Here is a 16926-nt window from a genome sequence, read left to right on the forward strand (position 1 = left end):
GAGTATTGTGACTTTTGATGGAAAAATGCCTTTACAGATATTTTCTTTGCATGTGTGTTTCATCTTTCATGTAGTGAGAATTGAGAATCAGTGCTATACAATATCTTCCTTTCACACTAATTTTGCTCCTACAGCACAACACTTCTTACAGACTGCTTCATAAGTGAGATTTTAGCCTGCTGTCAATGACACAGAGCTTTATTCAGATAAGTGGATTGTCCTCAGTCCTCCATCCTCTGTGTTCCATCAACATTCATCTTCTTTTCAGGAACTGCTAGTTCAGTTGCAGGTTCTTAAGGATAACTGAAGTTCAATTTTTGGATATTTGTATTTTCCAGCAATTTGTTGGTTTTTTGTCAAAAAATCTTCGACTCTGAAATCGTTTGTCCTATTGGTCTGAAATTTGGTATGTGGTTTGCTAGAGGTAACAAGTTTGTTCGAACAATTGTGGAATTTGTAAGTCTGGGACAATTCCCATTTTTGGTCAAAAAATCTCTAAAAAGAGTTTGATGCACAAGTTTGAAATTTGATGTGCAGGTTGCTGGGGGTGACATGTCAGGTTTGTCAAATTGCAGTGATTTTGCATATTTTTATTTTGGGTCAGTTTTTCCTGTTTTGGTCAAAATATCTTCGCTGACTACCAACTTTGAGCCAAAGGGATTTTGAGTGACAAAATATTATAAATCTGTTTCAAGCCAAATGATATTCGAGAGTATGCAGCTCCAAGATTTCTTTTTTTCTGGAAATTTTGTTCTGTTTATCACCTACTCTGTTGGCTAAAGTATGTCAAAATGTCTGTATTCATCTATTAAACACAGCCTGTATGTATATTGTCAACACTGTTACTGTGAAAAAGTGAATTTCAGTTCAGGCTATCCAGACTGTTTAGAAAGCTGAAAGCACTTCAGCATAATTAGTAGCAAGCAGGTGCAGTTGACTCTCACCACACTATAAATATCAAAATTATCATGAGTGAGCAATTATACCTCTACTAATCTTCCTGTAAATCTTCTTATGTCCGTCACATTCTTATTTCAATAATGAAATACTTTTCATTGAAATTATACCCTGTAGGTGCAAATTAAGGTTTTTATTTTTGTTGTTAAAAATAATTTGCTTGATTGTTTGCTAATGAGAGACAGATGTCTACAAATACACCATATATACAGCTTAGTTATCTATGTGAGTTAAGCAAACTATGTTGACATCACTGACAAACATCTAGACTCCTGTCGTTATTACAAGTAAATCAGTTGCATAGAAAGATGGTATTTGCACATTTTCCATTGCAGTGTATGGCTGCGTTCACAAAAATGAGGGGGAGTCGAATATTTTTAGGGTAGTAGAGGGGGGACTTGAAAATTTTGCTCTGCCTGAAGGGGGATATGAAAATATTTGCTTCCCTTTTTACAATTCCAAGGTTTGGTGGTAATTCAATGAAAATTGAATAACATTTTAATGTCATCCAATTGTTCTAATGTTAGCAATAATTAAACAAGATCTGGAAGCATTTTGTCGCATTTCACTATTTTTGTCTTGAAAAGATTTACGCTGTACATGTATGTATTTTCATAAAAAACAAACAAGTAGGCCAATTAGTATCGGAGCACTGCTGCACCTGTTAGCACCTGTTGATAATTTTTTCTATGTAATATATCAAATACAGTTCTTGCTGTCTCCCTACAGCATGCTGAAACACACAATATTCAGTTTGTCATCAAAAGCCTGCATATGTGAATATTTGGTGGTAATTGAATTATAGACTCCAGAGTAAAGTCATTTGTCTGTGATACAAATGCAGGATACATATTCACAGACTGTGTTCGCAAGCTGAATACTGGACAGTTCGAATTGCAATATCTGTAGTAAAAAGAGCAAGAATGCAGTTGTATAAACTGAACAAAATTATTGTCAGAATTATCGAAGTTAATACTGCTCCTGCCCTGCTGCTGCTGCCTATGGACAGTGTTACTGTCACTGCATACCAGCAGTGACAGAGATAGCTCCGACTATGAAATAGCTGAAGGAGAGTTTGGGTCATGTGACGCTCATGGCAGGGAAACATACTTGTACATAAGATCAGGCCAGAAAGCAGCACATGGAAGAGTAGGAGACTTGAAAGTTATCAGGGAGTTTTGAGTTCTTGTATGAGAATAATCAAATATTAAAGAAAAAAGATGGGGTTACCATGCTAAATTTTCTAAATTTTCACATTCTCATAGTTAAATAATAAACACAAATTAAAGTAAACTTTGTTCATTAAAGACTAATTTAAATGAAAAATGTGACTAATTGGTTTGATTTTACCAAATTTACAATTGTTACACCAAATGTTTCAGAGATTTAAATGTTTATTGATAGAATATTTTTACCTACAGTATTGTCAATTTGGTAAAATGTTTAAGCATATAATGTATGCAGAATTCACAATTTGCATGCTCTCATGATTGTCATTTTGTATGTTCTTCAGCAGGTGCCATTGGCATTGCCAGAGTTGGATTTAGCTAAAGTTGACTTGGACTGATAAATCAAAAAAGTCCACTGATGTGGTTAAATATTAGAGAACTTGCCTTAGGAATATGGCTCTACAAATTGCTAATAACAAGCAGTGTTGTACATCTTTGAGCAGAACTGCCAAATACATGTTTTTTTTTCTTTGAGTGCATACCTAATAAATATGTGGCTCTACGAAAAATTTTTTTTTTGGGGGGGGGGGGGGGGGGGGGGGGTGGATCAGAAAAAATAAAATTTCAATCGCGATTCCTCCAGCCCCCACTAACCGTTATATGTGAACCCAGCCTAAGGATAGTCAAATTTAAATGCATCATTTTAGCTCATGTGTTAATACATGAGCTTATGTCGCAGCGATGTCTGTGTGTCTATTTATCCATCTGTTGGCTGTTGTATATCTCAAAAACGGCTCATTAGATTAGAATCAAATCTGGTACATAGATTTAGTTAGAAAATGGCAAGACTGATTAGTTTTTGGTGGGTGTTGGCTTCATACTTTTTGCTAATTTGCATAATTAATGATTAAAATAACTGATATACATTGAGAATGACTGTACACAATTTGATTAGATTTGCTACAAATGTTGATCACACAAGGATATATCAGCTGTGAAAGATAGTAAGGGGTTACATGAAAGATTATAGCCAATTTGCATATTTAATGAATTGTCCTAATTAGGTATATATAGTTATATGGATTGACTCTACAAAAGTTAACAAAACTTGCAATGTATATAGAAGATACTATATAACATTATTGAAAGTTATCAAGCATTTTTACTTCATGGTAATTCCTAATTGCATATTTAATCAACTTTTTAGCTCCGCTGTCAGTCACGCTGAGCTTGTCAAATAGGTTGATTTTCTGTCATTGTCCGTCGTTGTCCGTCAACAATTGCCTCCTCCTCTGAAACTGGGAGTCCAATTGCTTTTAAATTTTATATGCAGTTTATTTTGGGTGACCTCACTTAAGTTTCTTCAAATCGTGGTGAAATTTGCATATTTGTATTTTTGGGGCTTTTTTTGGTGTTTTTGGTAAAAACATCTTCTTCTCTGAAACCACCTGTCCGATTGCTTTGAAATTTGATATACAGTTTACTTAGGGTAACTTCAGTCAGATTTCTTCAAATCGTGGTGAATATATGCATATTTGTATTTTTAAGGCAATTTTTGTCATTTTTGGTAAAGAAAATCTTTAAAAATCTCCTTCTACAAAACTACCAGTCAGATAGCTTTGATATTTGGTACATATGTCCCTTGAGATGATCTCTTTCAGATTTGTTCAAATTCTGCAGAAATATGCAAATTTGCATTTTTAAAGCAATTTTTAGCTCCCATAGCCACATGTATATATGGCAATGGAAGCTATTCTTATAGGCTAGGGAAATGTCTGTATGTATGTTTGTCTGTATGTCTGTATGTCTGTATGTCTGTCCGTCAACATCAAAAACTCCAAAACCGCTGTACATTCATCTTGATATTTGGTGTGTACATGGATGATGGGCTGTAGATGAGATTTTGTTCAAATGAAGTTGTCATTGCCAAAATATGCAAATTAAGTGAAAAAATGTAAAAACAGTCAAAATTGAAAAAACTCAATAACCACTGAGCAGATTACATGAAAAATTAGCATGTATGTACTTTGGGCTGACATGAAATGATTGTGCACATCTTGGGTCAGTATCCTGGACTTGCTATTTTTCATGAATTTTTTTGTAATTTTCTCCCATTTTTGGTCAAAAAATCTTCTTCTCTGAAACCACAAGTCCGATTGATTTGAAACTTGGTATGGAAATGCATAGGAGTGACCTTTCCCAAATTTGGGCAAATCGTGGTGAAATTTGCATATTTTTAGTTTACACGTCCATAGACTCCCATGTATAAGGCAGATCTCCATAGACTCCCATGTATAAGGCCAAGAAAAATAAAAATTTAGTTTCTCATCGTATTCATATTGCAAAAAGGATGCAGTGACACAATTTTTAGTCCCCACGGATGAAGTTCAGTGGGCTTATAGATTGGGTCATGTCCGTCTGTTCGTCCATCCGTGAGTCCATCCGTTCATGCAAATATCTCGGATATTTTGACAAAATGTCACGTGACCTTGGTAACCTTTGACTGATAATATACATATTTGTCCATTACTCAGTAACCACAAGTGGTACACCCTTCATATATGGTATGATGGGACCTTATGACGCCACATATTATACCTCATTAATTATGCACATATCTAATTTTGAGTGAGCCAACAGAGCTAGAGGTCTGATTTTTGGTATATAGGGATAACTTAGCAATACAATTTTTTGACAAAATTTCATGTGACCTCGGTGACCTTTGACCTCAAATATACATATTTGTCCATAACTCAGTAACCACAAGTGCTACACCCTTCATATTTGGTATGATGGGAGACCTTATGACACCACATACTGTACTTCAATAATTATGCACATATCTCATTCTGAGCAAGCCAATAGAGCTGGATGTCTGATTTTTGGTATATAGGGATAACTATAGGAGAGAAATTTTTTTGACCAAATGTCATGTGACCTCGATGACCTTTTACCTAAAATATATGTTTATGTCAATAAATAAGTAACCAAAAGTGCTATGTCCTTTGTATTTTAAGTAGGATGGGAGACCTTATGACAATACGCGCTTTACCTCATTATTATGTACACATCTAATTCTGGGCAAGCGAATAGAGCTAGAGATCTGATTTTTTGACATATAGGGATTAGTTAGCAATATAATTTTTTTTTTTCAAAATGTCATGTGACCTCGATGACCTTTGACCTTGATTATACATATATATGCATATCTCAGTAACCACAAGTTCTATACCCTCCAATTTTGATAGGATATTAGACCTTAAGATGTCACATCTTGTACCTCATTTATAATGCGCATATGTATTTCTTGGCTGGCCAATACTGCTAGAGGTCTGATCTCTTTTCCCGATTTAGAACCATAACGTAGACATGCCTCATGTGTTTCAAATTGGGAACAACGACATAGACCTATGTTCCCATAGATCTCAACATATACACTCCAGTGATACTTCTTAATGACCACATTTTCCTGCCCCATCAAGACTAATACTCCTATTACAAGTGGGGACTATGTCATTGTAAATGACTTGTTGAGTTAATGGTTGTATCACAGTATTCGATATATCTAATTCTGTATTTTTTCCATTTTATATTCTGAATAAATACATTAAACATATTTCACTGTCTCCAGTACATTACATTTAAGTATTTTCACTTCATGCACTTTATCCCTTTCACACATGTTCAAATATCTGACCAGAGAACAAACACTAAATAGTCCAGGATGGGAGCTACAGTGTCATTGACGCTATTTTTGCCATTTTTGGTCAAAAAATGTATTTCTCAAAAAGTACTGGTCTGATAGTTTTGAAATTTGGTATACAGGTTTCTATAGATGAACTAAGTAATACGTATTGAATTTCTGATGAAATCTGAAATTTGTATTTTTGGGCAATTTTTGCCATTTTTGGTCAAAAAATGTGTATTTCCAAACTACTCATCTGATAGCTGTGAAATTTGGTATACAGGTTCCTATAGATGAACTCAATGATATTTGTTGAAATTATGATGAAATCTGCAATCTTTCTTTTTGGGGGCAATTGTTGCCATTTTTGGTCAGAAAATTTTATTCTCAAAAAACTACTCATATCAGATAGCTTTGGTTGTTATGTTCCTAGGGATGATCTGATGTGATATATTCAAAGTATGATTAAATTTCAATTGTGTATTTTAGCAGCTATTTTATCCACTTTTTTCTGGCCACTGAAATGAGCTATCAAAGATTTCCACCTTCTTCATCAACATGTGTCAAAAATAGTTATTCTCTACATAAATACAGCGGAGCTATATCGGCCACTAGGTCGCTTGTCTAATTAGGGATATATATCTTGATTGACTTGACCAAAGTTGATGAAACTTACTACATACGCTGAAAACACTATGATTCAACAATATTCAAAGTCATTAAGCATTTTTACTTCAGGCAATACCTAATTTGCATGTTTAATGAACTTTCCAAATTAGGGATATTTATCTGAATGACCCCGAAGTTTACAAAACTTGCTATCTACATTAAAGATACTGTGATACAACATTATTGCAAGTTGTTAAACATTTTTAAATCAGCCAATTCCTAATTTGTATCTTTAATGAACTTTCCTAATTAAGGATCTATATCTTTATTGACTCAACCAAAGTTGATAAACTTGCTATGTACATTGAAGATACTATGATAAAATAATATTAAAAGTCGTTTAGCAATTTTACTTCAACCAATTCCTAATTTGCACACTTAATGAACTTTCCTAATTATGGATAGTTACCAGGATTACTTGATCAAAGTAGGTGAAACTGCTATGTACATTGATAATACCCGGTTTAAAACAATATTGAAAGTCATTTCGCATTATTATGTCATCTAATTTGCATATCTAATGAGCTTTCACAGTTTGGCATACGGAACATAAAGGACTTGACCAAAGGCAATTACACTTGCCATATAAAGTGATGATACAATGAGAGAAGTCCAAGACAGTATATTTATTTCAGCTAATTATACATTTGTATACTTAATGACCTTTAGAATTAATATGTGGTGAATATTATCCATGATGTTGATCATGAAAAACTTTCAATGAAGTTACAAACATGTGGCAAAAGATTAAATTTACGCAAAACTGCAATATGTAATGAAACATGTGATCAGTTCATATATGGTCTGCTGTGACATAAAGATGCATTAGCACTTGTCTCATTAGCGGTGCTTGTTGATTATTTGGTCATTTGAATATCCGTTCTTTGGGCTATATGTCCAGAATTGTTTCACCTTTTTTATCAGTCTATCATCCAACGGGCGTTAGCCCAATTACAGGATGAGCACAACACTGTGTTATAGTCTTGAACTCACCGTTCTCCAACAGTGAGTCATTTACTCTGGACCTACCCGCTCTTAACCGGGTCTCGAACTCACCATCCTCAGATAGTGAGTTCATTACCCTATCCACTTGTCAAAGGTGTCTCCAACATCGAGGTAACCTTGCATTTCACATGTACTCTCATCATACTGTAGTAAATAGTACTATACGTACAGTTTTGAGTGCTTAGCTTGCTATGTAACTGTCCATTTGTATCTTTAATGGATTATCATTTTTTCCGCCAAAATCAATAATTACCCAAATTAAAATATTCACCGTATACTAATAGTATTAAAGTACTAAGTATGGTTTGTGGAGCACAATATGCCATATTTCAGGATTTGCTCAACAAGATGTCATGTGCATGACTTTTCAGATCACAATCATACCTTTCAAGATGTGCACCACACCATATCTTTCAAATGCATGCCCATTGAACATAGTGACCACATAAGTCTCACTTTGATTCATCAATTGAGTGTCTGTTTTTCCTCATTCAGCAAATCGTGTAAACAGCATGGTTAATTCTGTTAGTTTTGGATTTTTTTCAAGTAAACCAAATGTATTTAACAACTTGTTCATCTGTACGTGTAATTTCTTAAATAAAAAACCCTGATATCATGAACTTTGGACTATTTTTAGCATTTTTATTCCTTGTAACAAATACAGTCACTGTGTCTTTTTCAATTCCCTCAAGATAATGAAATCCGGAGAATTTGTCTTCACGACACAGTGTGTACAATCAGCACTGGTATCACTACAAATTGAATTGAAATATGGACTTGAATTTGACAACAATAAAAAAAGGTTATTACTAATATGGTCGCTGTGTTGAGATACTAAAGAATAGGTTTTTCATAGTGCAGTAGGAAATAGAAATCCAAACTTGAAACACTGAACAAAATTACTGAAAATCATGGCCAACAATCACAATTAATACTGAATTCACTTTAGAGGGGATGGTTGAATTTAGCACTGGTTCTTATTGTGCAAGCAATCGATGCTGCACTCAACAATTGAAAAGTACTCAACATGATACTTTGTGAACGTAGGAAATTTCCCCTGAAATATCAGCAGTGCTTACCCTTTATTCGTCAGCACAAGAGCGAGCTGAGTAAGAAGAGCAAGTTTGAAAAAATTCTACTTGTATGCACTTATCTCAGAGTAGTGCTTTCTTCAATCAATTGCAGAGTGTAAATCCTCTTGAAGTATCTCTTTTTTCCTTTAGTCCTTAGTTAAATACAACTTTTCTTGCAAGGTCTTACTTTGAACTATATTACTCTCAGTATACGACTAGTCTCTCTTTTCACTCAGAACATACTCTCACTTACTCCACCTAGTAATTGTAACTTTAATTTTGTGACTGGCTCAAACAATGTTGACAGAATGTAGATCTTTTTGAAGTTTTTAGCTCACATTTCGGTATGTATATATATACCTAAGAGAGCTTATATGGTGAGTTGGTGCGTCTGTATGTCAGACCTATAAGTATGTATGTATGTATGTATGTATGTATGTATGTATGTATGTATGTATGTATGTATTATAGTATGTATTATAGTATGTATTATAGTATGTGCGGATGTGTGTCCATCTACATCAAAAACTCCCAAACCACAGCACCTACCATCTTATTACTTGGTGTACAGGTGCACGCGAGGGTGGAGATGAATTTGTTGACATGTACATGTCAGTATCAAATATATGCAAATGAGGTAGAAAAAGGGAAATCCTGCGACTTGTGGTTTGTAGTAGTATTCTACCTACCTCATCGTACTTTCACTGGGTAAAATATACTCGATATACGTTCTGTATATATACATATATGAAAGTATACGGAACACCACATTAGACTTTAACGACTCATTAGCTGTAACTTTGGTCATTTTTTAAATTTTGTTTGTTCTGTGTATCATCTGCAGTTTCTGGTTTGAATCCCTAAACCATGGGGAAATTCCTAATATTTAGCTCATAAATATACCCTATATGAGTATAATCGATATCTGCATTGTTATTGTTTAAATTTTGTATTCAGCTAGATCCGGACTACAATACATTTATCAACAATAGCAATGGTCATTTCACATATACAAGCCGTGTTGGCAACCAGGACACCGAGTATTGGTCATGATGATCGGATTATAGTAAAATTCTGTAGTTGATACATTGAAACAGAGTAGTGAAAAATAGTCAAAGTTACAGCTAATGTCCCTTTAAGGTAAATTTTGTAATTTTTTTTTTTCACCAAAATCACTTGTCTGACAGCTTTTGTATTTGGTATACAGGTTCAAAGGGATGGGCAAAATGTGAGATATTCAAATTATAACGTAATCTACAATTTTAGAGTTTTGGGGCACTTTTTGTCATTTTTGGTCAAAAAATGTTTCCTAAAAAGTACTTGTCTGATAGTTTTGATATTTGGTGTACAATTTTTTACCGGGAATATTGTTGCATTGTCACAAAGGATTTTTAAAGTTATTTAAATTTTCTGTAACATGATACTTGAGTAAGCACTTGATACAACATAAGCGCAGTTGGTTGGTTAATATCTAAGCTTTCGAATATTAAATGGTTCATATGCGTTTCTAGATAATTATTTATCAGAGATTCTTAGTGTGAAAGGGGGCCGGTTCTCTCAGCGACCCTGAAACACTGAAATACCTCATTGCCCATGTACTTGTCTCTTCTTGTCATGTGTTACAGCTCGCTTTTTTACCGTGGCATGATTTTTAAGTTTAGAACTGCGTCTTAAAATTCAACGCTTGGTGTTTTTCGTCCTTAATCGTGGACTACAATTTGTTTCGTCGGGGCGTCATCTGTGGTGATTTTTTATGCCTGTGTAATAACGTGATCCGTTATATCACTGTAGCAGTGATTTCGTCAGTCACAGTCGCAATCTCATTTTGTCAGTCTGTCCTCTCGGTCATGGTGACTTCGATGACGTCAGTGTATTTGGCTTGACCAGTCTGCAGATCTCATTCGCGGCTTACAGATCCACCTTGGCATATTACAAAGGGTTTTGGTTATACTCGAGGTTTATTCGAATGGCATAAGAATGGGGACAGATCTTTGATGTATAACTTTTGCACCGTGTTACACGAGGCACAACTCTGGTTGCGTGAAAATAGTTAGACCTTTCCCAATCTTTTGCATGAAAAATAGTGGCCTTGCCCTAAATTAATGACCCCTACCGTCTCGATTTTAATGCCGGTAATATACAAATAAAGTGTTAATTATGATTTTCTGACAATTATTATTAATTCAATACTGCCCCCCCCCCCTCCGTCCCGGGCCATAGTGAAGGAAAGAAACTGCACAAATAATGTATGATATGAAGCCGATTAAATTATTGTCCTGGAGGGGTACCATTTATAGTTTTGACAGAAATGTCCGACAGCTATATCGATTAAATCCCGTCTTGGCCTATGCCTATCAGTCGGTAAATCACAAATAATGACATAGTAACATGCACAGAGTGATTTTTTAAATAATTACAAAGTAACTTGGACATTTTGGGTTTGCCAAAGTTGTTATGAACACGTGACCCGAAGTGACTAACGTGTAAATGACAACATACTTTATTTAGGTGAAACACTTTACTCAGTTAACCAAGCGTACAATAAACTATAGAAACAATAGAAATTGCAGCGACGAGTCAGTGTAGGTACAGCGACACTGGAGATTAGTATAAATTCATCAATCCAAAGCACGCGTGCTGGGAATCGCCCCGGAAAATATAAGTGTTTTATAAGCATCTCTGTGTATTCGAAAAATTTGCCTGTTTACGAAATTCAAGAGGGGGCGGGGCAGCTGTCCCCCTGCGAGATAAGAAAGAAGGCCGGAATATTATTTAAATTAAGACACGCTGTACCACAAAGTATTCTCTTTTGCACTATATATCATTATTCAACCCATGTAACATATGGCTTAGAAGTATTGGGGAATACATTTTCATCGTATCTAAATCCAATTCATATCGCATAGAAATGTGTATGCGCAGTATAATATTCTCTGAATTTAGAGAGCCATCTTCATCTTTGTTCTAAAATCTACGTATTCAGGATGTTCATAAGCTCTGCAAGTTGCTAAAACTTTTATGTTTGATTTGCTCCATCAAAATGTTCCTTACTACTTATCATATTATTTTCATATTATCAAGAGTGTTCGCGTTTACATGCACAAAAAATGCGTATTCACGCATTGGAATTGACTCTCTCTCTCTCTACGCATTTCTTTCATTGTTATGCGTTTTCTATTCGCATAGGAAAACAGTAAAATGTTTCCGAAAGCACTGCCCGTGACTGAGCTCTTGTGAGAACCAGAGGATATTAGTGCCCGCTTGTCATTAAATTTGTTGCAACGTTTCTGTCAATCACTCATTTGTGTGGAAAATTTCGGATTCTCTGGGCATTGTCTGAAACATTGGCATCGTAGTTAAAAGGCACGATCTCATATCAACTGTGTCTATGAACTACGTATACGTTGATAATTTCAGGCTAGCAAGTACACTCAGTGTGACAGTTTTCGGACAGAGTAGTGAATTTCGCCCAAAGTCGTTTCGTTATACGAAAGCAATACGAAATCTTATTGCCATACCTTTCGAAACTTTATTGTGGTTATCCTCAAACTCGGTTGACACGACGGGAGTGGCATTTCGGGGTCAAAGTTGCCAAAGTTTTGACCCCACGTTGAGGGCGTAGTAATCGGACTGCAATCCCAGAAATCGGACGTCGTGTTTGGAATGTGATTAGGAGCTAAGTATTGATAATTTGAAACTTCAAACTACGGATTTAATTTCGATGTGTTTAGAAAACTGTATATAAGAATGGTGATAATTAGTTATGTTTAATCCATGGACGACTCAACTATATTTCGACGTGTGCTATAGCGCTTAGATATCGGACACGGGCTGTCTCTGTGTGTGTTGCTTTCGGCATCTTGTATCTTACGTGTGGCTAACTTCGCTAAGTTTGTTCAGTGAGTATTACTTATAATTGTTTCCATTGCATATTTGTATGTACTAGAATCGCACAGGCATTATTTAATAAAAATAGCGAGTATATTTCATCGTATGGAATTATTTACCTGTCAAGTTTTTACGCGGTAAGTCACTTACTACGTTTACTTCGTTATGCTAAATATTGTCTGTCCGAAAACTTGTACACTTCTTACGTTCATTAAATGTACTTTTTTTCTCGAAACAACTGCGCAGTTTTCGTTAAAACTACTTGCAATCGTAGCGAACAATGGAAAGAATATTTTCAACATCATTATTCGCCCCTACACTCAAAATTCAATGAAATCAGGACTTTAGTGAAAATTTTAGTTACTTTGACCTGACGGCAGTATGTTGATAGTATCACCGACGCGGTGTCAGACGACAATTTGTGACCACCGCTCGTAGCGAACTCAATAGATTCTACCAAAAAAACTATCGAAAACGGGACAACAGTGTCACCTGACTCAATATGAGGTCACATGACCTGTAAAACGCTATCGATACGGAGCGAAGTGGTGAAACTAACAGCATGTCACTAAATGTCCGAAAACTGAGGTCGTCCGAAAACTGTCACACTGAGTGTAGTTTCTGAAACTTATGACGCAAGTGAGTGACTGAAAAAATGTTTCAACAAATTAAATGCCAACCGTTCACGATGATCGCATCTCGCTGTCCCCAAATTTGATCAAAGAGTCCGTGAAAAAATGATTCAGAGGATCAATCGAAAGACACGTCTGGGCAACCAACATGAAGAACACGAGAGAGCGCAGTGAAATTGAACCCATGTCGGAATCCACGACGTATTGTCCTCTTGTCGCCGATACAACAACAGGGGATCAGCGCCAAAGTGAAGCCGTGAGCCGTGATGATATGCACCGGTTCCAAAAAATTCCATCCACAACCACAACCCAGGCTACCAGAGCAGTGCAAGACTGAATATCCATAGTTACGTTTGATGTATAAATATAAATGTTTAAGCAATAACCCCCGCCGCAGGAGGGTATACACGAGATTTTGGTACAATGCGCGACATATAGCACGAGCCGATAGGCGAGTGCTATATGGAGCGAATTGTACCAAATCGAGTGTATACCCGACTGCGAAGGGGGTTATTGCTATTATATTATATCAACTTGCGTGTATTTGTTGTCTTACTTGGGTATTTTCATCACTCTAAGCGCCAAATGCAGAAAACGGACGTCTGAGAGATCGAACGTCGGAAATTCTGCGCCCGAGACCGAGCATTTTTATAAGTTGGGATTCCGTACAGGCACACAGTATCCTACGATAAATACGCATTACGTCCATATCGACATTGCATTTTATTCGCATGCAACACGAACGATACTTTAAAAAACTACCTGCTGCACTCACACAGAAAATGGGTCAAGAGTTCAAATCAAAAGAAAAAAGTAACAATTTTTTCGTAAATTTACATAAGAACAATAGTCCTGGCTTTTTTGGCTACTAAAAATAGATTTGTCTCATTCTGTACCGCTCATACGTATAGCCGACCGTCGCGACATTCAGAGGTGGCACAGTGAAGTTACAGGATCTATTTTTGATGGATAATTTGGACGTTAATTGTACCAGAAAACAAGCAGTTTAAAATAATCCAGACGTGCGATGACTGCAACTGTGATGAACAGTTGTGCAGATTCTGAGTGTGTTGCGATGCAGGGAGAGCTGGACGCTGACACTGCTCGTTGCATTTGATGTCAAATATCGTCGCAGTCGCCAGGAGTCATCCCATTGTTATTTTGAACTTCTTGGTCTACATCGTTAGGACATCCCGATCTGTTATAGCCAAACTTTGTAAATAATATCTGACATACCGTTACTGTGAGGAAGTGTCAATTTATTTGTGTATGAACGAATACTATCTTCATTTTAGGTACCGTCAGTTTTTACGGCCGGGGGGCCGGCAAAATCCAGGGGGGGGGGTCATCATAATTTGGAATCCGCGAAGGGGGGGGGGGGGTCATCGCTTTTTCACTGGTAGGAAAGGGGGGGTCACCACATTTTCAAAAACATAATACCAACAATAAAGTTCACTTTATGCCATGGCCATGATCGACCCTCTTTACGGCGGGCCGCCTTCGGCGGCCCACTACAATAAATATACATTATGTATTACCCATGACCCTCTTAACAGGCAGACGCCTTTGGCAGCCCACTTCAATTAGGTTTACTTCATGCAATGGCCATGATTGACCCTCTTTACCGGCGGGCCGCCTTCGCGGCCCACTACAATAATATACATTATGTATTACCCATGACCCTCTTAACGGGCAGACGCCTTTGGCGGCCCACTCCAATTGGGTTTACTTCATGCAATGCCATGATTGACCCTCTTTACCGGAGGGCCGCCTGCGGCGGCCCACTACAATAAATTGACTTTATGTAATACCCCACAGCAATCTTACCGTAAAATCCCAATTGAAGCCGCGGCTTGTATTAGAAACATTTTTGAGGGACCCCTGGGATCACGCACTGAATAATGGTAATGGCCGCGCGCCTTCAGCGGCCCTGTCCAGTAAAGTCTACTTTATGCAATAGCCATGATCGACCCTCTTTACCGGCGTGCCACCTTTGGTGGCCACTAGAATAAAGTTGACTTTACAGTAATGGCCCATGACCCTCTTAACCGGAGGGCTGCCTTTGGCGAACCACTCCAATAAAGTTTACTTTATACAATGTCCATGGACATGAGTTGTCTATGGAAATGAAGTTAAAAATTGCCTTACAGTCGTCCTAATAAACAGACGTTTCAATGGATGTGGCTGAGAAGTTTGTGCACTGGCATCGAATAAAGTGCGCCGCGTACCGGAGTTCAAATCCAAACCATGCGGGTAAATTTGACATATGGGTTTTGGTTATTTTTCAGGGGGGGGGTCGGGTCATATTTTTTCGTCTGACAAAGGGGGGGGGTTCATCTTTTTTTCACAAAAAATGCAGGGGGGCAGTGTTCCCTCTAAGGTTTTGAGAGGGGTGCGCAACAGTGTTCTCCCAGGATTTTTGAGAAGGGCGAAGACGTGGTGCGAGCACACCACAAGCGACCGCGTCAGCGGTCGCGGGGGGAGGTCAGGAGGGGGGTGTCCCCCCTCCTGCCGTTGGAGCTTTTGAAAAACAGCGATTAAAATGGTGTCATTTGGTGGCACTTGGGGAGTATTTTTTCAGATTTTTTTCGTATAAAAAACTCAAGGAAAGGAGATCTGAGACAGTGTACCATAACTTTTATTACAGTTCACTGATTTCAATTATGAAGATTTCATTTTTTGAAAACGAAAACGTAGCGAGAGACATACATTTATTCATCGATGTCAAAATTATCACCATAACACTCAGGTTTGGGGAGCATCATTCAGATTTTTTCGTACAAAAAACTCAAAGGAAAAGAGATCTGAAACAGTGTTCCATAACTTTTATTACAAACGAAAACATAGCGAGTCTAGAGACATACATTTATTCATCGATGGCAAAATTATCACCATAACACTCACGTGTTCTCATCCTGATACAAGTCCGACCGAGCCTAAAATTAGGTTGTTTTGCTTTTGGAAGGAATACACAAACGAAATTCTAACCTCCTATAAAAACTTCAGTGTACTCTGCTGTCCTTGGTTACCCTCAAGCTCCTTGCCATGTTTACTCAGCTAAGTCGGTTACCTAATGCACGGTCCCTATGGAGGGACCGTGGCTAACGTAACGTTACGGACTGAGCCATGCAAATATGGCTGCCTTCGATGAGTTGCACATGGCTTATGATCTCGGATGACATCACAAACTCGCGAGATTTGCAAGATCGATGAGAATTACGTTTGCAGTCTGCAGGATCGACGCTCACGCTCGCATTTTGCTTGTAAATCACTGTCAACTTTTTTTCCCGTACATTTTATTGTTTTATTTTTCAAAAAATAAATCTTTTAGGGGGCGCTCGGAATTTACAAGAGGGCGCCACGCCCCTGTTACCTTATTCAGGGAGAACACTGCCGCAACTTGAGATACGCCTGATCAGGTAGGTCCATTCATTTATATGCTAATTTATTGAGGCACGTCACACCGTACAATGAACGTTGGTGGCAACTGCGCCGCAAATGGGCGCTAAACTCGAAACACGGAAGTAAAATCTACGCTGAGATCGCACATTTCGCCCCGAGTTATCGTTTCCAAAACTAATACCGATCGAAATGACTGAGACTAATGTTGCGCAAAACATGAAATTTCACTGCGAGAGCAGTCGGAGACACTGCGCAAGTAGCGCGCAAATAGCCTTAGCGGGAACACTGAGGGGGGTTCTATATTTTTTTGAACACCGGCGACAAGATTTTGCCGGCCCCCCCCCAGGCCGTAAAAACTGAACGCTCCCTTAAAGAGCGGTACTGGGATATATCGCGTCTCGACTCCCGCAAAGTGCACGGTGCGCTGTCGCCCTAATATTTGTGTG

The sequence above is a fragment of the Ptychodera flava genome, chromosome 9 (genome assembly GCF_041260155.1).
Source record: "Ptychodera flava strain L36383 chromosome 9, AS_Pfla_20210202, whole genome shotgun sequence".
Classification (NCBI taxonomy): domain Eukaryota; kingdom Metazoa; phylum Hemichordata; class Enteropneusta; family Ptychoderidae; genus Ptychodera; species Ptychodera flava.